At 46.3% G+C, this 25,309-nt stretch overlaps 1 protein-coding gene and 1 long non-coding RNA gene across 4 annotated transcripts in view; one reads left to right on the top strand and one right to left on the bottom strand.

Moving 5' to 3' along the window:
- The window catches only part of AKAP1 (A-kinase anchoring protein 1), a 36,688-nt gene extending 27,278 nt beyond the window's left edge, over nucleotides 1-9,410 (bottom strand). Inside the window, exons 1-2 of one of the 3 annotated variants that reach the window (XM_030923172.1) lie at nucleotides 9,109-9,306; nucleotides 8,019-8,148 (exon numbers count right to left, since the gene is read on the bottom strand). The gene's annotated coding sequence lies outside the window, so the exon portion shown is untranslated. Of the gene's footprint in view, nucleotides 1-8,018; nucleotides 8,149-9,108; nucleotides 9,313-9,348 lie in introns of those variants that run through there. The other 2 variants (XM_030923173.1, XM_010380644.2) reach the window with 2 other exon arrangements.
- A 77-nt stretch (nucleotides 9,411-9,487) lies between these two features.
- On the top strand, nucleotides 9,488-23,783 carry LOC104675982. Its single transcript, XR_004054991.1, has 4 exons — nucleotides 9,488-9,668; nucleotides 14,701-14,833; nucleotides 16,530-16,631; nucleotides 22,704-23,783. It is a non-coding gene; the product is annotated as an uncharacterized LOC104675982 (long non-coding RNA).
- Nucleotides 23,784-25,309: the final 1,526 nt, after the last annotated feature.

Here is a 25,309-nt window from a genome sequence, read left to right on the forward strand (position 1 = left end):
GGCCTGGCCTAGTTGTCTGCTGATTTCAGCCACACAACTGAAGGCCCAATCCATGCCTTCAAACGTGCCTGTCCCTGCATGGATGGGCTGGCTTCTTGTGGGCCACAAACCATGCACACCTTCTCAGCAAGCTACTGAATGATGGGCTCCCCCAAGACAAGGAAATCAACCAACAAAGGAGGGACACTGGATCCACAAATGAGACAAGAGAAGGGGAAAGGGAATTCCAAGGGTGAAGGGGAAGCAGAGCCAGGGAAAAGGGATGCACCCAGGAGCAATGTGGAACTGTTGCAAGCACCTGGTATGTGCAGCCACAGTGAGAGCCACTTTCCGCCAATGAGAGGAGTTCCACAGCAATGGTGGAGGCTGGTGGGGCGGGGGGTTGGGGGGTTAGGGAACTGGTGAGAGACAGAAAATTAAGCAAAAGAAACTAAGGAAATTAACTAGGAGAGGAGAAGTGCGAGAAAAGAAGAAATATGGGAAACTAAAAACCTTGCAGCCATAAACAAGGTTCATATTATAATAATGTATATTCTGAATAGCAACTTGACCAAAACTTGGGCTATCTCTACACTGGGATGATGAGGGAAGAAAAAAGCATAGGAACAAGCTAGGTCCTATCTCCCACAGCAGAAAAACAAATCAGATGATAATCCTTAAAAAGAAAGAAAAGAATACTACTGACAAAGGTGGGGACAGCTGGAAGAATTGAAAGCAATGGGGGTGGGGGGCGGTGGGCAAAGGACTGTCCTTTCAAGCCTTGTACACAGTCAAAAGCCAAATCTTTCTACAAGTAATGTTTTGATAGAAAACACATTATTAAGCTACATACAAGTAGCAATGCATGCTGTATTACCACGCAGCTTTATGTTTCTTATTAACCATCCTAAATTTGCATTAATGTCAACTCATCTATGCACAAACTTGTAATGCCTTACTTTCCTATTATAGTAATTGATGCCAATTGTGCTTCAGAGACCCCCAACTGCCCAGCTGACATAATAGTAATATCAAAAAGAGAGCATGCTTATTGATAGTTAGACCCTTCTGGAAGCAAGGCACTGAAGGCTAGCCAGCATCAGATGGCTGGACCTCTCTGGGCTAGTCATTTAACAAAGAGTTTAACACGTACTGTGAGCCAAGTTCACTGGGCACACAAGGGAAAGAGAGCCCTCAGGAAGCAAAGGCAGAAGGAAGGGTAGAGAGTCAAATTATAGGTAAGACACTGCAAAGATTCAGCGACTTAAATATAAAGACCTGCAGCCTCTCTCAACAGATGGAGAGAACTGAGCCCTAAGGCTGCCCTTGCATGTGATGAATTACCTATATCCCTGTGCGTGTAGCAGGGCACCAGCTGGGAGAGTTGAGGAACGGTCACCCAGTCATTTTCTGTGTGCTGTGGTTGAAACGAGAAAGGCTAGATGGAGCGCTTGGAAGGGGAAGCTGCAGACAGAATGAGGCAGGAATGCCTCTTGGAAGAGGTGGCATCAGAACTGGAACACTTGAGAGCTGTGCCAAGATCTGCGGGGAGGCAGGAGGAGTGGGGGGGAGAAAGTTCCAGGCAGGAAGAACATGTGCCCAAGTCCTAAGGCAGGAACAGGCTTGGCTGACTCAAGAGGTAGCAAGAGAGGAGGTGAAGATGAGGTCAGAGCATGGCTCTCAGAGAAAGGGCTCTCCAACATCACTGAGCGGAAGGCCAGTCGGACTCGCAAGAACCCCAAGGGATATGGTCCATCAAACTTTCTCCAGGGGGGAAAATGATGTGCCTGAAGAGCCAAGGGACTTTAGTTCTTAATTAAATAAGCAGAAGCTGCTTCCAGACTTGTTTTCTGAAACAGGATGCCTCTGTGGGGGGTAGCATGACAGGTACACTGTGTAAGTAAACAAGGGCTTGCTTTTACCTTCATGTTGTCAGCGAATACACTTGCCAGGAAGCCCTGTGGCCATACCATACATTAGCCTTAGAGAGCCACCACTAAGAGTAAGGAGTAGTAAGTCCCCCTTACTCTCAGGCTCCCTCAAAGGAACCTGTTCCAATAAGGCAGTCCAGCCCCACTAGGCGGACACACATAGCCTACGTAAGCCCTTGCCACTTCTTTGAATTGGACTTTGCAAAAAACAACCTTGCTCTCCAGCCAACATAAACCTTAGGCAACAGAGGGCCTTATATGGCTTGAAGCTTTCTTAATCAGAAACAGATAGATGGGCTGGAGTTAGCAGCTGCAAGTTAGAGGGAAGGAGAAACTGAAAAGGAGAGAAGGCAGGGTGGCCAGGGGAACCAGTAAGCTTGCTGGTCAAACTGCTTGTTCACCTCTCTTCAGCTTCTGTGGCATCCCAGTAAAGAATTCTCACTGGGGGTCTATGGCTGTGCCTCCTTTCATGTTTGCATTTTGGTTTAAGCCAGAGGACACAAGGAACCAGACTGTCCACCAATCCAAACTATTAGAGACTTTTTAGTGTCCATTTAGTGGCCGGCCCTTAGGTTGGGCAACTTCACACAAAAATGAAGTTATGGGGCCAGGCACAGTGGCTCACACCTGTAATCTCAGCATTTTGGGAGACCAACATGGAATGATCACTTGAGCCCAGGAGTCTTGAGATCGGTCTGGGCAAGGTGGTGAGACCCCATCTCTACAAAAAAAAAAAAAAAAAAAAAAAAATTTTTAATCAGCCAGGCATCATGACGTGCACCTATAGTCCCAGCTACTTGGGAGGCTGAGGCAGGAGGATCCCTTGAACCCAGGAATTCAAGGTAGCAGTGAGCTATGATCGTGCCACGATACTCTAGCCTGGGTGACAAAGCAAGACCTCATCTCTAAATAAATAAATACATACATAAATAAAAGTTTGTAATGGGGTTATGTGGTTTCCTGAGAAATTCGCTGCTGGGGCAACAAGGGGTCCTCACTCCCCAGGTAGCAGTCCTGACACCTAGCTCCCCAGCTCCCCAGGCTGCCTCAGTCACATGCCTGCCTGCACCAGGAGGCAGGCTGGGTCCCTGCCACAGATCCAGAATAGAAAAGGCAGCCCTGGAGACCTCTTAAGCAGCCACCCCCTCCACACACCCCTTGGCAGCTTCTAGGGTGGCTTTATTCTCCTCTCTCTCCTGACGAGGCGGTGGCAGCAGAGACAGCAGCAGCTTTGGCACCAGGATCTGTCCCATACACTGCAGCCACATGCACTTGGCCCTCCTAAAAGATGCCACCTGCTAAAAATAGCACCAGCACATGCTTGGCCAGGTGAGCCACACCAAAGCCAAAGGACAAAGCAGGGAGGTTATCTGCAGCATGGCCTTTTCTCCCAGAGACAGCTAAAGGCAAAGCTGAGTGTGGGTCTCCCTCCAAGGCAGTTCAGGAAAGTGAGACTCACTCCTGCTCCTTTTTCTTGGGAGGGGCAGAAAGGAGGGGCAAGAAGGAGTATACAGAAGACTGAACTGTCCTTCAGATCTGTTGTCGACCCAGCCTCACAAAGACACACCCAGGCCCAGGCCAGAGAAGGGCTGGGGGCTGGGGCTGTGCTTGAACAGATCTTACTGTCTCCTCTAATCAGGAGGCCAGCTACTGTCAGGTGACAGCTTTTTGGAGAGCCAGGGGATGGTCTCGTGACCTCCAAGTGAGGTCTGACAGGTGTCTGGGAAATTAGTGACTTCAGGATTGTCTTTTACAACCAGCTCAGTCTTCAGAGCAGTTTCTTTGAGCCCTCAGGCACAGCTTTTTTTATTCATAGTCATTACTTGTGCATTTCAAAAGCACCTGATGGTTGCATAATTCTGATGATAAAATATGGCTTTGGAAAGACAAGAGAGTTAAGAGTAGGATCCTGTACTTCAGTTTCCCATAAAGTAAAGATGTCCTGTAATATGGAGTAAGAGTATCTCCCTCACAGAGTTGTAACGAGGCTGAAACACTTAATAGTCAGACTCCATATGTGGGATAAATGATTTTAATCTTTTAAAAACCCAATTTAGTTTCCTGAATGAGGATGTGGTGATAAAGGGGCAGTAAATAAGCAACAGCCTATGAGCATGGGGGGCAGGGGGGGCAGAGGAGGAGGTGGGGAGCACATCCCAACCCAGGTCCAAGGCCAGTCCAGCCCTCGCTGTGTCCTGGGACCAGCTTACCCTACTGGATCCTGTTTCTTCACCCACAAGCTAGATCACTGTACTAACCTCATAGGGCTAAGAGAGAATAAAAATGACATAGTTAGAAAAAAAAAAAGCCACTAATATGCCAGTAGGCGCTCGTCAATACTTGTCTTTTATGCTGCCTGGCTCCAAGAAAAGAGATCTCACATTATATATACCAAAGGTCAATCTAGCAGGGTTCAAACAAAGCACACCCAGGACTAGAAGAGGGGGCATCTAGAAACAAAGAACCCCCCACCCCTGCCACAACAGAACACGTTAAGATCCGCACTGTGTACCCACTCTCCCCCAGTGCCTTGTGTGAAGAATGGCCCCTAACATTTAGGTGGACTGGAAACAGCAGAATGAAAACACAACCTGGTTTAAGGGCAACACTGAGATCTGCAGGAAGTCATCAGGTGGCTGAAGGACCAAGTAACAATATGTTGACATCTGACATTTGGAGACCAAGGACAAACCAGCAAGGATCTTTATGATAATAAACTGGCTCTCAAACCAAAAGGGCTTTCTAAGGGCATACAGTCTGGCCCTTTGCTTCAGGCTCCTATCCCCAGGTCCTTTCTGAAGGTCCTTTCTGAAGGTCCTCACTCCACCTGTTTCATAACTGATTGTCCACTCCCAACTGGCGGACTAGAACTCACCTACAGTATGCCATGAAGACAACCAGTAGATAATTTGTCACCAAAGCTGTTGGGTTTATGGACTCTGGAAGACTAAGCTCAAACATGTTATGCTTTAGAGATTTACAAGTTGAGACAATTAAGCTCTTAAAGTTGGAGAAAAACAAACTTTCTTGGCCAGCACTGTCCAACAAAACTTTCTTCAAATTATGGAAAATGTTCTTGACCTGTACTGACCAGGACGGCAGCCACGAGCTACATGAGGCCACTGAGAACCTGAAATGTGGCCAATGTCACTGAGAAACTTTTTTTTTTAATACTTTGAAAATGTAATTAGTCACACAGCTTGTAGCTACCCTATAGACAAGGTAGCTCTAAACTCCCCTCAACCAGAACATATTTAGGCAAATAGAGCTATCTTTAAAAATAAAAAATATTTAGAACAGTAGTACACCTTAGAGCTAAGAACTTGAGATGAACAGTGAGTTGTGTTTTTTTTCCCCCTTAAGTCTTTGACATGTACTACCCATTGAGCTGTGCTTCCCAGCCCAAACGCATCTCTCCAGTCGCCCCTGGGCACGTTTGGTCTAACTCCAAGGCTCCCAGGACCATAATCCGAATACTGATAATTCTGACCAACTCTCTTTTAGCCACTGAATAAACCAAGACCTGGAAGGCCAACCAGCCTGCCTAGAATCACAGCCAGGTTTCAGCTCTGAGAGCTGTACCAAGTCCCAGGTTCTTGTCAGCTAAGCTCAGCAGTGAAACAAGCCTCATCAGCCCTCAGTTATACACACTTTTACTTCCAGGACTCACCTCAGGGCCCTTCTTTGCTCCCAAGTGCAACTGGGTCTTAGTAACACATGGCTCAGTGAATGCAGCCAGCCACCATTACAGAATAGGGAACAGAATGTTTACCACTGACTGCTGCAAACTATCAAACCAAGCCGAAAAAAAGAAAAACAACCAGATGGCGAAGACCCCGACAGAATGTGGACAAGGCTGCACCATTTAGTAAAATGAAAACGTTAAGGCAAAGGACACCTTGAAATCTATTTATTGCTGGAAAGCTAGTTCTCAGAACGCTGAATGATAACACACACAATGTTAACAATCTACTTAGAAAGCAGCAGAAAGACTAGGAGAAAAGCCCAGGGATTTAAGAATATTCCTTGGTTCTTCTCACAAAAGCCATCCAGAGGACCTAATTTTAAGTCCACACCCCTACTTCCTAGTTCCTCTACCCCTCAATTTGAATTTGTGTGACAGCCACTGAAACAATCCAGAATGACCTCCAGCTTCACCCTCACTGTATCAGGTGAAAGGATTAAAGGATTAGGGAGCCATTTGCTTGTAACTCACCTAGCACAGTAACTATCAAGAAAGAGACATCCTCTCAAATTTAGTTCCCAGGTCCCCCACTACCTGTTTCTCCAGCCAGACTCTGTCCTACTCCAAACACGCTCACTGATGATGATTTCCACAGCCCAAGTTTAAAATTAGGTACCAAGGTCAGCAGGTTCCTTCAGTGGGATGCCACATATGATGGGAACTTAATGTTAAATGATCCTAAAAGTGAAAACTGCCTGAGGTGTTACACCAGGAATGAACATGGAAGAAACAGAACTTGCCCTAAGAAGCAAGACTTAGGACTAAAATACACCCCCCACCATAAAGATGAGCAACTCTCAAATAGTATGAGATGATTTCAATGGGACAAGATGCCCACAGGATCCACTACCTCCCCAGAGTGGAAGAAAATGCCTGAGAATGACAAGCAACTCATACCTGAAACAACTGATTTCCCCACAACAGGAAAACAGACCAAGCTACAGAGAGGTCCAATCATTCTAGACTCACAGGTAAGATTTAGGAAAGAGTGACCTAGGGGAACTCTACGGTCAGTTCTCTGGGTACATTGGCTACAAGCTGCCTGATCTTCAAAGCCCTGAAATGCACACACAATCAAGTCATGTTGCAGGCTGGGACCAGGAGGCTAGCCAGCAAAGCTTAGGGAAACCAATTTGTTTTTCCTCCCAAACAAGCTTCTGGGTCAGAGGCTAAGGACAGGGGTGCTTTTATTAGAATTCAAGTCACTCAAGTAATTCAAGAGAAACAAAGTCAGTCTCAGGGCTTGTTTAGGGAGGAGAGGGGAAGAGCAACGCTTAAGCACCTATCGCAGTCCCCAGTATCACAAATATAATCTCCATTTGTCTTTAGGACAGGAAAAGGGAATACTGTAGAGGCTAACACCAGCCTTCCCCTAAAATATGGCTGCAACCCAGCCTATGTCCAAAGCTCAAGAATAATTTGGGTTACCAGGTAGCAAGATAAATTGCTTTTAAATATTGATGTTCAGCAACCTTACACTGGAGACATATCGACTTCAGCACCTGAGCAGGCCACTTACAACAGACACCTCCACTGTCACCCTGCAGTGGCCAAGTGAGAATGCATTTCCTAGAAACAGCTGGGAGATGGGAGCTATTCCTACAAGGAACTCCACCTAGACGCAAATCCATTAGACCTGTCTCACTCACTGGCTATGATCTGTTACCTGCAAGTTCTGAGGCATCATCTAACAACATGCATGAAGACAGAGCCTATTTAATTCAGTAATACACTCGAGCTTTAGTGAGTTGCATACCTGTAGGATCCAGAGGACCTCCTCTAACCTAAGGCCATATTTCCAAGAGAATACACCCAGGAATGATTATGCAGAACCTACAAAACTAGTTAGAGGTTAAAGAAGAAAGGTTCAACACAAGTCAAAAGGCTCCCAAAACAAAACTTCACTTGCTTCCAGTGCTCAACGTCTTAAATAATTAGCAGGTGAACCACTTGAATGCCAAGAACAGAGGAATCATATAAATGATCAAGTCAGGCAGCCCTCTTCATTTCAAAGATGTTCTGTACCTTTAAGAGCAAAGTGGATGGGTGGTGCTAAGAGTCCAAGCTTTGCTTTCTAAATAAAGAGGTAAAAAAAAAAAAAAAGGTACTAATTTGGGAAGGACTTAGCAGTTACATGAGCATGTAAGGTTACTAGTTGCCAGAATTAATAGCTTTTTGTGAACGGTGTTCCTTGATCAGTAACTAACAGATACTGTTGCACCAGGTCCAGCAGCCTAAATTTCACTGGAAACAAATTTAAACACTAAGTAACGCGCACTACAGTACGGGAAAGATACCCAGGTTAACCTCACTAATTGCCCTGCGCATACACCCTAGCCAGCTTGAGAGGTCTCGACAAGCACCTGGAGCGAAGTCCAGCGGGTTTGTGTTAACCGCGGCAGGAAGATCCCGAAACGCCCAGGGCTCCCATGCCGTTCCGAGTCGCCACAGCACGGCCCACCACGATCAGCACCTTTTTTCTCCTATCCCTCCCTGGAAGGGAAACAGGAAGACCTTTAGCTAGGGCACAAAAGAGTTGAACGCCAGAAAGCCCGCGTTCGAGGCTTCCAGCCACTGCCTCTCCTAGCACATCGTAACCCCGAAACCAGCACGGTCCCTCCTGATCGCGGACCCGGGGCGCTGGGCCGCAGGCGGCTCCGGACACGTGACCCTCGGCGTCCCCGGGCGTGAGGTCGGCAGACACCCCAGGCTGGACGGCCTCCGTCCCTCCGGACACGCCTGCGGGGGCTACGAATGCAAATCCCCCAGGGACGCCCCTGAGCCTCCGACTTCCAGACCCCAACTCGGTTCGAACGGTCCCTCAGCCCGAAACACGGTTGGATCACAACCGGCGGATGTCCCGGCCCATCTTCCCGGTTCCCCTGGCTCGCCGCACGGAACTCCCAGGGGCGAGCCGAGGGTGAGAAGTTGGGTGAGGTTCCATAAGTGAAGGGGTAGCTCCGGCTCAGACTGTGTACACACGACCTTTGAAAAGTAAACGCCCGCGGGGCTGGGCGACCTTGGGTGGGACGCGCTCGGGTCAGCCTGGCAGGCGGGTGTGCGCGCTCCGGTAAAGTTGAGGCGCAGAGAGGCGACCCAGGCGCCGCGCCCTCGCCCCCCGCCCCCGAGGACAGTGACGCGCGTGGGGAGGACGGCGCGGCCGCAGAGCGCCGCCCAGAGCCGCGCACACGCGATCTGTCAGGAGCCCGCCGGCAGACAACCGGCGGGGGAGGAGGAGAAGGAGCGCAGGAGAGGGAGGGAAAGATGGGCCTGTCTGACAGCGCGCGGCGGCCAAGAGCCCCCAGGACACCTCTGCGTCCGGAGCGTCCCGCCCCCGGGGTACCTGGAGCGCGCGTCGCACCCTGCACCTGCACCTCAGGCTCCCCATTGCCCTGAGCCGACGCCTTCGGGGCTCCGGCAAGGGGGTCCCCGGCGCAGCGGCCCCCGACCTACCAGCTCCTCGGCGACCGTCGGGCTGCGGGGTGCGGAGTCCGCACGCCGCCGCCGGCCCCCGGCTGTGCCCCGCGGCCCGGCCCGCAGCGCCGCTCTTCCGCAGCTCCCCCACGTGCTCGCCCAGGCCGGTGGAACACAGAGACATTAAATACTGAAGACTCGCGGCGACGTGCCCGCAGCGCGACGCAGGTCCCGCCCCTCGCCCTCGTGCCCCCGCGCTCCCGAGCCCGCCCCGCTCACCTGCGCGTGCGCGCCACCGGCAGCTCGCGGCAGTGCCTCCGCCGCGCCTCTGCCAGCTGCGCCAGAGGGGGCGCGGTCTAAAGCGCTGGGCTAACATCCAGCCGCCGCCCCGAGCCGGGTCTTGCTCGAGCTCTCGCGAGAGGAGCCGTCATCTCGTCGGTGCCCGGCGGAGGGGCCGGGCTGGACGGTACAGAACTCGGAGGACCCTTGATGCCCTACCCCGCCAGCCCAGCACCGGTTCTCCCGCCTTGGCTCGAAGGGTCAACCAGGCCATCTCCTGCCTCGAGACGGAGAGCGCCCTGGAAAAGGCAGAGGGGCGGGTGAGGAGCAGGGCTTCACTCCCTTCAGGGCTTTGAGCTTCCCTGTGACCGTCATTTCCTTGTAGCGTATAATTGGGTTGGCCATTAATAATTGCTCAATTAACTGCGTAATGGTGAAACCTGGTACCCCTCAAATGCAACTTTCTTGCCCGTTTTCACAACTTGATGTCATCGAAATGAAACACTTTTCTCTGAATTGGTTTGGGTTGTGGAATGATTCTTGCAGAGATAGTCACAGTGAGTCACTATCTCTGCCAGGAACTTGGGAAAATAAATTCCCCAAAATAAATGGAGAGGGTAGGGTTTTGACTGGTCAGTCCTGCTCTCATCCTTAAAACAAAGTGACTTTAAATGAGCATTTCTTTGGCCAAAATATAGGAAAATAGATAATGCTGAGAACTAACAATTACTTGGGAAAATGCTTAATCTTCACTAGTGATCAAATGCAAATTTAAATGACAGATGCCATTTACTATAATGAGATTTAAGTCAAATTCATATATATATGAATCCCAATTGCATGGTGTGGTAGATGTCAGGAAAGAAACAAATAAGAAACTGACACAGGAAAGAAAGTAAAAGAGCCCTGTTTTAGGTCCTGTGGTCAGAAAAGGCCTAAAGTGAAATTTAAACTGAGACCTATTGGATGAGAAGGAACCAGCCTTGCAAATTGTGTAGGGGCATAAGGGTTGGAGGAGTATTCCTAGCAGATGCACAACACAGGAAAAGTAGGAAGCAACTTCTGGTAAACTGGAAGACCAGTGTGGATGGTATGTATTGAGGGAGGGAGTGTCAGGAAAGGAGATAAAGAGGATCGTTTCTTGTCTTTGTTTTTTGGGGGAATAGGGGCCTGGGCTGCCTCAGTAAATACTTAGTATTTGCCACACTAAATAGTGAAGCTTGGATTTTATTCTACTCTGCTCAGTCCCAAAGCCAGGCATGACTCTACCTCAGGGCCTCCCTTCACATGGAATATTCTGCAAAGCTCACTCTCACCTCTTCCAAGTCCTTTGCTCAAAAGTAAGCTACTCAGACTCAGTGAAGTCTCCCCTGGTCTCTCTGTTTTATTTTATTTTATTTTTTATTTTTTGTGAAGGAGTCTCTGTCACCCAGGCTGGAGTGCAGTGGCACCATCTCAGCTTACCGCAACCTCCACCTCCCGGGTTCAAGCGATTCTCCTCCCTCAGCCGCCAGAGTAGTCCCACTACAGGCATATGCCACCATGCTCAGCTAAATTTTTTTGTATTTTTAGTAGAGACAGAGTTTCACCATGCTGGTCAGGCTGGTCTCATACTCCTAACCTTAGGTGATCCGTCCGCCTTGGCCTCCCAAAATGCTAGGATTACAGACTTGAGCCACCGCGCCCGGCCTGGACTCTCTATTTTAAATTGTAACCACACACACACACACACACATGCAAACACACATAAATTTCCCATCCCTCACCCCTTATTTCCTTCATAACCCTTACCCCTGTCTAGACTTCATTATTTCATGAGGGCAGAGATTTTTGAGGGCCTGGTAAATAGAGGATGTTCAGTAAAAATGTGTTTCGTGAATGAATAGGAAGCTGTTAAGTAGAGAGTGACGTAATATAATTTCTGTTTTTAAAAGCAAGCTGTAGCTGCTGTGGGAAGAACAGATTAGAGGGAGACCAGTGTCGAATCAGGGAGAGTAGTTAAAGAGGATGCTGGACGTGGTTCAGGTAAGAAATGATGCTAGTTTGAGCTAAGGATTGTGCTCTGGGGATGAAGACCCTGCTTTGGACTTAAGATATATTTTGAAAGAGCCGCAGACTTACTCATGTTGGTGGTGGTAAAGAAAAAGGAACAACAAATGATGATTCTTCTGGCTTGAGTTACAATGTGAACTGGGGTACAATTTCCTGAGAAGGAGAAAACTGGGGGCAGAGAAGTGTTGGTTTCATTTTTGACCCATTGTTTTTGTGACATCGAGGTGCAAGTGGTAATTAGGTTGGATATGCAAGTCTGGAGCTCAGAGGAGTGGTCTGAATGGGAAATACAAATATGGTTTGAAAATCACGTTTAAAAAGATATTTTAAACAAAGACAATGTTAGGCCGGGCACGGTGGCTCACACCTGTAATCCCAGCACTTTGGGAGGCTGAGGCCGATGGATCACGAGGTCAGGAGTTCAAGACTAGCTTGGGCAACATGGTGAAACCCAGTCTCTACTAAAAATACAAAAATTAGCCGGGCGTGGTGCGCACCTGTAATCCCAGCTACTCGGGTGGCTGAGGCAGGAGAATCACTTGAACCCTGGGATCAGAGGTTGCAGTGAGCTGAGATTGCACCACTGCACTCCCGCCTGGGCGACAGAGCAAGATTCCATCTCGGGGGGGGGGGGGGGGGGGAAGAAAAGAAAAGAAAATGCTTAGCAGTAGTGCAGGTAGGAATAGAAAGAAACTGAGAAAATTATGTCCAGGGATGTAAACCCTGGAAGCATTGGTAGGAAAGAAAAACAGGGAGGTGGAAGGAGTAAAAGAGGGAGATGGGGCTATGAATATGGTTATGAGAAGGAAGGACAAAGACCGGGGTGAATGAGAGAAATATGTCAGTCGTACCCAGTGCAAGGGGACATGGGCACAGCCTACCAGAAAAAAGGAATGAGGGAAGGAATGAGCGTGTTAACTGGAATACTAGAGAAAGTGCAAGGTACAAGTCAAAGGGGGAAAGATGAGAAAATAGGATTGACTACAATCACCATTAGACCTCAACCCAGTACATGTGGTTGAGAAAGTATCCACAAGGTCTGAGCAGTTCCAAGGTCACTGAGGTGGGCCTAATAGAAGATTTGTAGGTAGAGGAATGAGAAGAGAGGTGAGGATGGAAGGTGATCCTAAGAACTTGGCCATGAGGAAAATAAGATAACATTGTTAGGCTTCAGCTTTGTCAGCTCAAAAATGGGCAAGGTCTGCTTAAGGCAGGAATTTTAACCTAGGATGCATAGGAATTTAACCTGGGACATCAAGGATGTCCTCAACACCCTGAAATAATTTGCATGGTCTTATAAATATGGCCTTTTTCTGTTCAGATTAGTTATGGATCATTTCTGTCAGACTCTAATCCTGACCTTAACAACAACAACAAAAAATTAGAATCTGGTGAATAGAGCAAAACATTTCATCCAAAAGGAATAAGTCAGCCAGAATAAGAAGGTAAAAAATAGAAGGATTCAAAGGAGACCAAAAAATAAAAACAGAAGAAGTAGTAAGTGTCTGTGAAAGGAAGAAGGTATCCAGTCTCATTAATCAAGAAGCTGGGCTCTCTGAGAAGTCAAACTGGTCAGATCTGAACCCAGTGCTATTATTCACTTAAATTACATGACCCAATCCTCTCACTCTGACTCTGTACCCACCCAGCAGCCTTCTGGTCATTCTCACTAAGGAGAGAAGCCGTGATCAGACCGATGAAAGGCACTGGTCCACCAATACATTTTTATCATTATAAATTATATAACCTACCCTCTCTCATTTTTCATATCTTGTACATCATGTGAATATTTTTAGTATGAGTCAGCTTTCAGTTCTGGGACTTGAACATGGTGAAGTTTCTGAACCTGTTTTAAAGCCTAACACAGGACCATGGGAAAATCCATCAAGGTAAATGTCACCTTGTGAGTCTCTTTTAAAAAGGTAGCTAATTCTCATGCATGTAATCCCAGCACTTTGAGAGGCCATGGCAGAAGGATCGCTTGAGCCCAGGAGTTCAAGACCAGCCTGGACAAAATGGCAAAACCCCATCTCTACAAACATTTTAAAATTTAGCTAAACAGGCTGGTAATTGCCTTTAGTCCTCGCTACTTGCAGAGCTGAGGCGGGAGGATTGCTTGCGTCCAGGAGGTTGAGGCTGTAATGAGCTATCATCACACCACTGCGCTATAGCCCAGGCAACAAAGTGAGACTCTGTCTCAAAAAAAGAAAAAACAAAAACAAGAAACAGTTAGCTAGTTTTGAACTGGGCACAGTGGCTCACACCTATAATCCCAGAGCTTTGAGAGGCAAGGCAGGAAGATCGCTTGAGGCTAGGAGTTCAAGAGCAGCATGGGCAACGTAGCAAGACCGTATCTCTACAAGAAAATTTTAGAAATTAGCTCAATATATGGCCAGGTGCAGTGGTTCACACCTATAATCCCAACACTTTGGGAGGCAGGAGGAGTGCTTGAGCCTAGGAGTTCAATACCAGCTTAGGCAACATAATAAGACCCTGTCTCTACAAAAAATAAAAAACATTAACTGGGCATAGTGGCACTCGCCTGTAGTCCCAGCTACTCAGGAGGCTGAGGCAGGAGGATCTGCTTGACTCCAGGAGGTTGAGGCTGCAGTGAACAGTGATTGTGCCACTGCATAGCAGCCTGGGCAACAGAGTGAGACCCTATCTCAAAAAAAAAAAAAACTAGCTGGATGTGGTGGTGCATTCCTGTAGTCCTAACTACTCCAGAGACTGAGGGGGAGGGATGGCTTGAGCCCAGGAGTTCAAGGTTGCAGTGAGCTACAATCACACCACTGCACTCCAGCCTGGGCAACATATCAAGATCTGTATGAAAAAAAAAAAAAATTAGTCCGTTGGTTTTCTTCTCTTGGCAGTCCCTCCAATTTCAGGGGCACATGTTTGAGAAATGCCCTACTTTTCTATTGAAAGCATCTACATAAAGAACTTTTTTAGTGCTAATAAAGATGAACTGCCTCTATATGTATACACTGAAGGAGCCCTCCCACACTCCACCCCACTCCCAGTTCTCTTAAAATGGAGATGCATTTGGTTATGCCCCAGGACCATGTGTGTCTGCAGGGAAGAATAAATAACCCACTCCTAGAAAAGTCAATGGAAAGAGCTGGGGAATAACAATACTAATGGCACGTAAGTAACTAAGGCTTAATGAGCACTTAATGCCCAGCACCATGCAGAGTCCTTTATCCTAATACTCCATCAACCTCAAATACTAGATACTCTTGTTATCTGTATTTATTTCTGTATCACAGCAATCTGTATCACTGTATTTCTGTTTCACAGACCTTAGTCACACGACAGCAATGGCAAGATTTTCACCCAAGCTATCTGACTTGGAACCCATGGATTAACCAACTCACTGTACTGCCACTGGAGGCAAATCCAGAGACCAAGGGAGCAGTTTATACAGAAACAGGTCTGTTATGGGTGGAATTATGTCCCTTCAAAAAGAATGTTGAAACCCTAACCCCCAGTACCTCCGAATGTGACCTTATGTGGGAACAGGGCTGTTGCAAATGTCGTTAGTTAAGCTGAAGTCATCCTGGGATAGGTTAGACCCCGACTCCAATGTGACTGGCATCTTTATAAGAAGACAACCAGGCTGGGCGCGGTGGCTCACGCATGTAATCCCAGCACTTTGGTAGGCCAAGGTGGGTGGATCACAGGGTCGGGAGATCGAGACCATCCTGGCTAACACGGTGAAACTCTGTCTCTACTAAAAATACAAAAAATTAGCGCAGCATGGTGGCGTGTGCCTGTGATCCTAACTACTTGGGAGGCTGAGGTGGGAGGATCACTTGAGCCTGAAAGGTTGAGGCTGCAGTGAGCTGTGATGGTGCCATCACACTCCAGCCTAGGTGAATGATGTTTTGGTCTGGCACGGTGGCTTAGGCCTGTAATCCCAGCACTCTGGGAGGCTGAGGCGGGTGGATCACGAGGTCAGGAGGTCAAGACCATCCTGGCTAACATGGTGAAACCCTGTCTCTACTAAAAATACAAAAAAATTAGCCAGGCATGGTGGCGGGTGCCTCTAGTTCCAGCTAGTTGGGAGGCTGTAGCAGAAGAATGGCATGAACCGGGGAGGCAGAGCTTGCAGTGAGCCGAGATCGCGCCACTCCACTCCAGCCTGGGCGACAGAGCGAGACTCTGTCTCAGAAAAACAGAAGACAACCATGTGAAGGCAGGGAGACACAGAGACAGCACCATGTGAGGACAGAGAATTGAATTAATGTGTCTATAAGCCAAAGAATGCCAGATTGACAGCAAACCACCAGAAGTAAGGAAGAGGCAAGGAAGGATTCCCCTACAGGTTTCAGAGAGGGAGCATGGCCCTGCTGACACCTTGATTTGGACTTCCCACTAGAACTGTGATACAATAAATTTCTGCTGTCTTAAGCCACTCAGTTTGCAGTATTTTGTTACAGAGGCCCTAGGAAATTAACACAGTGCCCGTCTTTCTTGAACCATGGACAGCAGTTGGTAAAAGGGAATGTGATGTCATTCAGAACGTGATAAAAGAGGGCTGTCCCCTGCCTCCCCTCTGGATCTCAGGTGCCCTGGCTTCCCAGGGCAGGAGCCCCATCCACGGGGCTGTGATGAAGGGGCCTGCTACCCAGGCATCATTACCACCACATACTACTTGGGAATTTTTTAGCTAGCTATTTAAGATCCTGATTCTGGTTCTGTTTAATGGGTGGCTGTCAAGAATATGGTTGGCCATATTTCCCAGCTTCCCAGAGCCCCCTCCATTCTTCCCAGCTTCTTCCAATTGCAATTTAGTTTAGAAATGGAGCCTAAGAAACTCTGCAGACTCTTTCAGGTAGGGTGAAGTTCTGTCCACAGCCAATTTAGGTCCTTTAACTACAGCAAGGTTCATGCATATAGAGAAGCAATTAAATCATCAAACAGTGTTACTTACTTCATTTGATTCCATGGGAGATATCTTCTGGTCCAGCTATTGAGATCCTCCTGGAGGCCACCCAACCATACTGGATGCCTGTGTATGGGCATTTGAATTGCTTGAATCTGTAGGGAAACTGCAGTGAACCCTTTCTGGGTGAGGTTTGTAATCTCATGTACCATATTTATTTTGTTAATTTTCATACCCTTAGGCACACAGTTGCAGCTGAGATGGTCTGAAACAGCAAGACCCAGAAGTCTCACAGAACTGCAGGGAAACAGGAGCTTCCCTGGGGATGACACATTTGGCCAAGGTGACCTACTCCCAGGAGTGATGGGGCAGAGTATATAGCAATATGAGAGCTTGGACACTGCACCCAAATTTTCCATTGCCACCAACCTCCACACACCCCCTGCTATTCCTCTGGAACCATTTTCTGGCTTTACCTATTCTAAAACCTAGCAAATTTCTTAGTAATCTCTGTCTCCCATTTGATCAGGCACACCAGTTTCCCACAGATGAATGCATTCTACCTGGGACTGCCATGAGCCTATTCAGTGGCATTATGCAAATTAGGCAACAGGTGTTCCACTCCCTAGACAGGCACAGTCCTGTGCGAAGCTTCGTAGTGAGTGGAGTGCAGAAGCCCAGCCTGGATTTCAGCCCCTACTTGCCCTTGGGTTGGATGCCCCTGTGCAGGGCTTGACCTGCATGACCCTCCGAGACACTTTTGTAGTTGGGGATGAGTTCTAACAGAGCTAGGGCTATCTACCATGACACAACCAACCAGACCTCTTAGGGTTTTGTGCACACACTGCAATGACTTCATTCATTTAATTGCTGCAGAAGCCTAAAGTATTGCCTTGCCCAGCACAGATACTTTAAAAACACTTGTTTGGTGACAACCCTAGAACTGATATCAAGATTTTTGCTTACGGTTGGGTGCGGTATCTCATGCCTATAATCCCAGTGCTTTGGGAGGCTGAAGTGGGAGGATTGCTTGAATCCAGGAGTTCGAGACCAGTCTAGGCAACATAGCGAAACCTCGTCTCTACTAAAAATAAAAGTAAAATGAATTACTTGGGCATGATGACATGTACCTGTAGTCCCAGCTACTTGGGAGGTAGAAGCGGGAGAATCACTTGAGGCTGGGAGATCAAAGCTGCAGTGAGCTATGATCGCACGACTGCATTCCAGCCAGGGCAACAGAGTGAGACCCTGTCAAAAAAAAAAAAGACAATTGCATAGTGTTTAAGAAACTGGGCTCTGGGAATATTAATCAGCACAACCACTTTGCACAACAATTTGGGAAAACTCTAGTAGACTTAAAAATGTGTGTAAACGGGCCGGGCGCGGTGGCTCAAGCCTGTAATCCCAGCACTTTGGGAGGCCGAGACGGGCGGATCACGAGGTCAGGAGATCGAGACCATCCTGGCCAACACGGTGAAACCCCGTCTCTACTAAAAATACAAAAAACTAGCCGGGCGAGGTGGCGGGCGCCTGTAGTCCCAGCTACTCCGGAGGCTGAGGCAGGAGAATGGCGTAAACCCGGGAGGCGGAGCTTGCAGTGACCTGAGATCCGGCCACTGCACTCCAGACCGGGCGACAGAGCAAGACTCCGTCTCAAAAAAAAAAAAAAAAAAATGTGTGTAAACGGCCAGGCGCGGTGGCGCAAGCCTGTAATCCCAGCACTTTGGGAGGCCGAGATGGGCGGATCACGAGGTCAGGAGATCGAGACCATCCTGGCTAACACGGTAAAACCCCGTCTCTACTAAAAAATACAAAAAAAACTAGCTGGGCGAGGTGGCAGGCGCCTGTAGTCCCAGCTACTCGGGAGGCTGAGGCAGGAGAATGGCGGGAACCCGGGAGGCGGAGCTTGCAGTGAGCTGAGATCCGGCCACTGCACTCCAGCCTGGGCGACAGAGCAAGACTCCGTCTCAAAAAAAAAAAAAAAGTGTGTAAACTGCAATCCGGCAACTGGACTCTTACGTGGAAACTGTTACTGATCTGCTTAGGGAGAGGTATACAAATGTCCATTGAGACATTGTTTGTAATAGCAACAAAAAAAATTTCTTTTTGAAAACACTGTCCATCAACAGGTGAATGACTAAATAAATTATGGTGTAGTCCTACAGTGAAATATTACATAGCATCAAAAAGCTACATATATTAACATGGATGAATCTCAAAAATATATTTATTGACTGAGAAAAAGACATTTCTGGCACGGCAGGGTGTAAACAATATGGTTCCTTTTATGTAGTTTTTTAAACCCACAAAACATTGCCTGTGACTGCATGCATATGTTGAAAAAACAAAAACAGGCCTGAGTTGCCTGTCATGAGTGTCACCAGATTCAGGTTGATAGTTATCTTGGGATCAAGGATAAAGGAAGAAGAGAAGGATATAGATCAGTTGAAGTTCACTGTGTACCCTCCCAGTGGCAAGTACACAAGGAACTTAACCTGAATCTGTAATGTTTTATTTATGTAAAAGCGTTGTAAAGACTTGAAGCAAATATAAAAGATTAAGGCTTTGCAGAAGCAGAAGTACATTGGTGTGTGTTGTATTCATCTCTATAGTTACTTGTGTGATTGAAATGTTTCATAAGAAAATATTTTCTCTTTGCAAAGTGGGGTTTGAATCTGTGTTGGCCCCTAGCAGTGTGACCTCAAGCAAGTTACCTAGCCTTTTAGTTTCCTCATCTGTAAAATGAAGATAATCATAGGACCTATTTCATGGGATCATTGTGAAGATTAAATGGAATAATCTATGTAAAATACTTTGCACAATGCTGAGCACAAAAAATAAGAGCTATTATTCCATTTCAAGTGCTTTCATCAATCAATCAAGAGTAAGTCAAAGTTCATTCAACAAATATGTATTAAGCAACTCTTTTGTGCCAGGCCTTGTGTAAAAGGCTGTGGTTACCAAGGTAATTTACACCTAATCTGGTAGGGAAGGGAGACATGTACTTAAGTTAAGGCTGGGTGCAACAGAGTCAGTGTCATGATAGAGGTTAAGTGCTAGGTGGCATGAGAGGTGGTAAATGTCAGTGAGTTTTATTCTGCTTGTGTTAGGGTTAGGGAAGACTGGACATATTGCTGATACTCTTTCTGCATCTGGTTTTCACCAAAATAAACCCTATTGCTTCAGTTATTTTTGTTGCATAACAGAGCACCTCAATATTTAACAGCATTTAAAACAACAGCTGATTCTTAGCTCATCAGGGATGGTTTGTTTCTGTTCCACATGTTGCCAACTGGGTGACTTAACTGAGGATAGAGGATCCAAGATGGTGACAATCATGTCTAGAGCCTCAGCAGTGATGGCTGAAAAAGCTGGGCTGGCCACACATTTCTTTCTTCTGTGGTCTCTCTAGAAAGACTGGTCCTCTTTACGTAGTGGCTCGGGGCTCCAAAAAGGTGAACACTGAAACTGTCAGACCTAAGTCTGGGTGTGATGTAGCGATGCTGCATTCTATTGGTCAAAAAAAGTCACAGGCCAGCCCAGACTTAAGGGGAGGGTCAATAGACCACCTCTTGATGGGAGAAGCAGCAGGACATTGTGGATATCTGTAACCTACTGCATCTATTGTATCATATTCCATTTTACAGCCAATTTATGAATTAGGAGGCACCTAGCTGGTGAGATTTTGGGACTGCTTTAGGAATCAATGGTGTGAAATTTATTAGGTTGGTTCAGAAGTAATTGCGGGTTTTGCCATTGAAAGTAAACTATAAGGCCGGGCATGGTGGCTCACGCCTGTAATCCCAGCACTTTGGAATGCTAAGGTGGGTGGATCCCTTGAGGTCAGGAGTTCGAGACCAGCCTGGCAATATGGTGAAACCCTGTCTCTACTAAAAATACAAAAATTAGCTGGACATGGTGGCACACACCTGTAATCCCAGCTACCAGGGAGGCTGGGGCAGGAGAATCGCTTGAGCCTGGGAGGCAGAGGTTGCAGTGAGCTAAGGTCATGCCACTGCACTCCAGCCTGGGTGACAGAGCAAGACTTTGTCTCAAAAAAAAAAAGTAAAGTGTAATGGCAAAACTCACAATCACTTTTGCACCAACCTGATAGCATAGCAGCAGTTGTAAAACACAGGGTTCATTCTGATTCAAGCAGCAAAGAAAGAGGAAAACAAAAAAAAAATTTTTTTAAGTTTTTAAAAAAGATGAAATAATAAAATTTTAAAGCCCAACAATACAGGGTTCAAATCCACATTACAATACTAACTCACTGTGTAACCCTTGGGCAAGGCATTGAACCTCTCTTCCCACCCTCGTCTCATCTGTGAACTGAGGAGCAGCAAGATCTAACTTCCTAGGGTTATTTGAGAATTATTGAATATATATTAGAATTATAGAATTATATAATAGAAAAAATGCAAGGAAAGTGCTGACCCATAGAGGATGAGATAGTCGAGCAGTGCCATAATACTTACTATTCTTATTAATAGGCTTCTTGCCTTTCTTCTTAGGTAAGGTAATATGACTTACATATTTGGAGTCGTTTATTGATTTGTCATGGGAAAACCCAACAGACTTCTAGTATTGTCTGCCCCTCCCTGAAAACCTCAGCAGTTATGTCATGGAGTTGGGGCATGGCTTTATGAATTTGTTCGACCTTTTGGGAAGCAATTTAGTAATCATTAACAAGAGACATAAAAAATGTTCATATCGGCCGGGCGCGGTGGCTCAAGCCTGTAATCCCAGCCCTTTGGGAGTCCGAGATGGGCGGATCAGGAGGTCAAGAGATGGAGACCATCCTGGCTAACACGGTGAAACCCTGTCTCTACTAAAAAATACAAAAAACTAGCCAGGTGAGGTGGCGGGCCCCTGTAGTCCCAGCTACTCGGGAGGCTGAGGGAGGAGAATGGCGTGAACCGGGGAGGTGGAGCTTGCAGTGAGCTGAGATCCGGCCACTGCACTCCAGCCTGGGTGACAGAGCGAGACTCCATTTCAAAAAAAAAAAAAAAAGTTCATATCCTGTGACCCAATAACCAGACTTCCAGAAAATTATCCCAAGGGAATTGATTCAAAACAAAAGCAAAGTTCATACATATCAAGCTCCTTAAGGCAACTAAAAATAGAGAAATAGCTTAAATGTCTGATAGTAAAGGAATGGTTAGCTAAGTTATGATACAAATAAATACATGTTGGAATATCATGCAATTGCTAAAAATGACAATTACTATTACTGTATGGTAGCATGGAAATTTTTTTAAAAATGGTAAGTGACAAATTCAGAATTCCAGAATTTCTCTATATGAACAACGATCAGAGCCAGACATGGAAAAAACATCATTTGTTTGTGTTTGGAAGGTTGTTCTGTTCTGTTTTGTTTTGTTTGTTTTGTTTTGTTTTGAGACAGGGTCTCACTCTGTCACCCAGGCTGAAGTGCAGTGGTGCATTCATGGCTCACTGCAGCCTCAGCCTCCTGGGCTCAAGTGATTCTCCCACCTCAGCCTCCTGAGTAGCTGGGACTACAAGCATGAGCTATCACACCGGGCTGTTTTTTTTTTTGTTTTGTTTTGTTTTGTTTTGTTTTTGGTCGAGACATAGTCTCCCTATGTTGCCCAGGCAAGTCTTGAACTCCTAGGCTCAAGCTATCCTCTTGCCTTGGCCCCCCAAAGTGCTGGGATTACAGGCATGAGCTGTCACTTCTGGCCGGAACTGATTTTTTTTCTTTAAAAATATTCTTTATTGTTATTTTAAATCGAAGTCAGGAAAAAAATATAGGCAAGACCACTTTGAAAGATGATTTATTTAAAAGGAAAGGCCACATAATAAATGCCAGAGAATGAAGTCCAGAGCATTTAAAAATACAAGTGCTTAGGCTTCTCAGTGGAGATTCTAATTCAGAGGGTCCCAGTTGGGGAAAAACCTGTATTTTTTCAGAGCTCCTCAAGTAAGTTTGATGTGAGACCCACTAAGGTAGACACTCATTATTATCCTTTCCAATAATGTAATAAGCACCGTGATCAGAAATAGCAATCCAAGGAAAACTTACATCACAGCTTTTTTTCCCCCAATAAAATACGTTCCTACTTGTGGAGCTTTTATATTTCCATTTATTTAGTTGTACTCTGTCAATTTTTTAGCCTTTGTACATAATGCAGAACACAGAAAGAACAGCTTTTGATAAACACTTGTGGTTCTGTATAATGTAAGGAAAAGCACACAGCATGAGAGCTGGTGGCCTAGGGTTGAGCAGGAAGGGAAACAGAAACAGAAAATGTGATCTCAACATCGGTTAAGAGATACTGATGGGAATTCCAAGGACAACCCTCCCACTGAGACCAGCTGTGACCCTTTGCTGAGGAACAGACATACTGGGTAGCCTCATGAGATGTAATGTGCATATTTTTCTTTCTTTCAGATGCCGGCATTAACCCACAGGGAATTATTGTTACAGACTGAAGAATAGAAAAAGAAAAAGCCAGATACAGCCTTATTCCACCCAGCTTAGCTTCCGTAGAACATTGTGAATGAGAGAGTAGATTCTTGAGAAAATCCTGGGGTTACCCAGTTTTCATGACTCGTTTCGTTAGACCATCATTTCCCAAAGTGTGTTCTTTATAAAAAGTAGTTCCTTCAGAAGGCTGGAAAGTATTGTTTTGAAGGGGGTTCCATGATGAAGTCAGTTTGGAATGCAGGGTTTACCCAATTTTGAGAAGTTTCTTTGCAGGACTTCTCAGGGCCTTTGTGAATCTCCAAGAAAAGAATGTAGTATGAAAAATGAGAACTTTCTCCTGGCTGATGGAACACATGTTGCAAAGCACTTCCATAGACCAATATGATTTCCAGTAAGAGCTAGATAAATTTTGTCAGTTGTTAAGGCATAAAACATTAACATAGGATATTAGAGTCCTAGGCTTGCATTACTTAATTTGGATTTTTCACCTTAGAAAAATTAACTTGAATGTGAAAAATTAGGAGACAATACAGAGAAAATTCAAGAGCCTCTCCAGATAAATTCTTAGAACTAATGAGAAAGTTCTCTAAAGTTTCTGGATATAAGATGCCTGGGATGCTGGAGGGGGAAATACTTTCTTATATATTAATAGCAAGCAATTAGAATAATTTTTTAAATACCATTTATAATAGTATCAAAATCTATAAAGTATCTAGAAATAAGTCTAATAAAATATGGCCAAAACATTCATGGAGAAAACTTATAGCCTTTATTTAAAGACATAAAATAATTCTTAAACAAATGGAGACATTATTAAATATGTTTATGGATGGAGAGACTCAATGTAGTAAAGATGTAATCTTCTCCATCTTTCACTTCCTTTGCTTCCTAATTAAGACTTATATCGCTCTTGGCTGGGCACAGTGGCTCACCACCTGTAATCCCAGCACTTTGGGAGGCCAAGGCTGGCAGATCTCATGAGGCTAGGAGTTCGAGACCAGCCTGGCCAATAAGGTGAAACCTTATCTCTACTAAAAAAAGAAAAAAAAAGCTGAATGTGGTAGTGTGTGCCTGTAATCCCAGCTACTTGGGAGGCTGAGGCAGGAGAATCCCATGAACCTGGGCAGCAGAGGTTGCTGTGAACCAAGATTGTGCCTCTGCGTTCCAGCCTGGGCAACAGAGCAAGACTCCATCTTAAAAAAAAAAAGACTTAGGCCGGGCGCGGTGGCTCAAGCCTGTAATCCCAGCACTTTGGGAGGCCGAGACGGGCGGATCACGAGGTCAGGAGATCGAGACCATCCTGGCTAACACGGTGAAACCCCGTCTCTACTAAAAAATACCAAAAACTAGCCGGGCGAGGTGGCGGGCGCCTGTAGTCCCAGCTACTCGGGAGGCTGAGGCAGGAGAATGGCGTAAACCCGGGAGGCGGAGCTTGCAGTGAGCTGAGATCCGGCCACTGCACTCCAGCCTGGGCGACAGAGCGAGACTCCATCTCAAAAAAAAAAAAAAAAAAAAAAAAGACTTATATTTCTCTTCTCACCCTTCTTTCACTGTCAGAATGTCTCCTGCCCATCTTAGCAAGCCTCTAGTGAGACACATTTTGGAGCTCCATCTAAAGATCCTCAATAATAACCTGATGTTCGTAAGATTTCCAGTGAAGTACGAAAAGCTCTCAAGCTGGGTGCGGTGGCTCATGCCGGTAATACCAGCACTTTGGGAGTCCAAGGCGGGTGGATCATGAGGTCAGGAGATCTAGACCATCCTGGCTAACATGGTGAAACCCCATTTCTACTAAAAATGCAAAAAATTAGCCAGGCTTGGTGGCGGGTGCCTGTAGTCCCAATTACTCAGGAGGCTGAGGCAGGAGAATGGTGTGAACCCGGGAGGTGGAGCTTGCAGTGAGCCAAGATTGCACCGCTGCACTCCAGCCTGGGGGACAGAGCATGACTCCATCTCAAAAAAAAACAAAAAACAAAAAACTCTCTCAATGCATTTTAGTGTAATATCAGATTCTTTTTTGCCCTTGTTGCCCAGACGAGTGCAGCAATCTCAGATCACTGCAACCTCTGCCTCCCGGGTTCAAGTGATTCTCCTGCCTCAGCGTCCCGAGTAGCTGCAAATACAGGCATGCGCCACCATACCTGGCTAATTTTTGTATTATTAGTAGAGACGGGGCTTTACCATGTTGGCCAGGCTGGTCTCGAACTCTTGACCTCAGATGATCCACCCGCCTCGGCCTCCCAAAGTGCTGGGATTGCAGGTGTGAGCCACAACGCCCGGCCTGTAATATCAGTTTCTATGAAGGGCCTATGCAACTTATTTGTGTCCTCCAACTACTAGATATGTCTTTAAATGTGTTAGCTAGAAAGGGCTTTTGTTATGCTCAAAATAGCCCAGTTTAATTTTATTAAATGTAGTGTAGTAGATGTAACTGGAGGTAGTTTCCTGGCTTACAATTCTCCCAGCAGCCACATTCATGCTACACTTTTTTCTAATAATAGGCTCAATTCCAAATCACGGAGGTGGGCAAGTGACCCAGGTGGATCAGTGATAATGCCTCATTCCTCTAG

The sequence above is a fragment of the Rhinopithecus roxellana genome, chromosome 19 (assembly GCF_007565055.1).
Source record: "Rhinopithecus roxellana isolate Shanxi Qingling chromosome 19, ASM756505v1, whole genome shotgun sequence".
Taxonomy (NCBI): Eukaryota; Metazoa; Chordata; class Mammalia; order Primates; family Cercopithecidae; genus Rhinopithecus; species Rhinopithecus roxellana.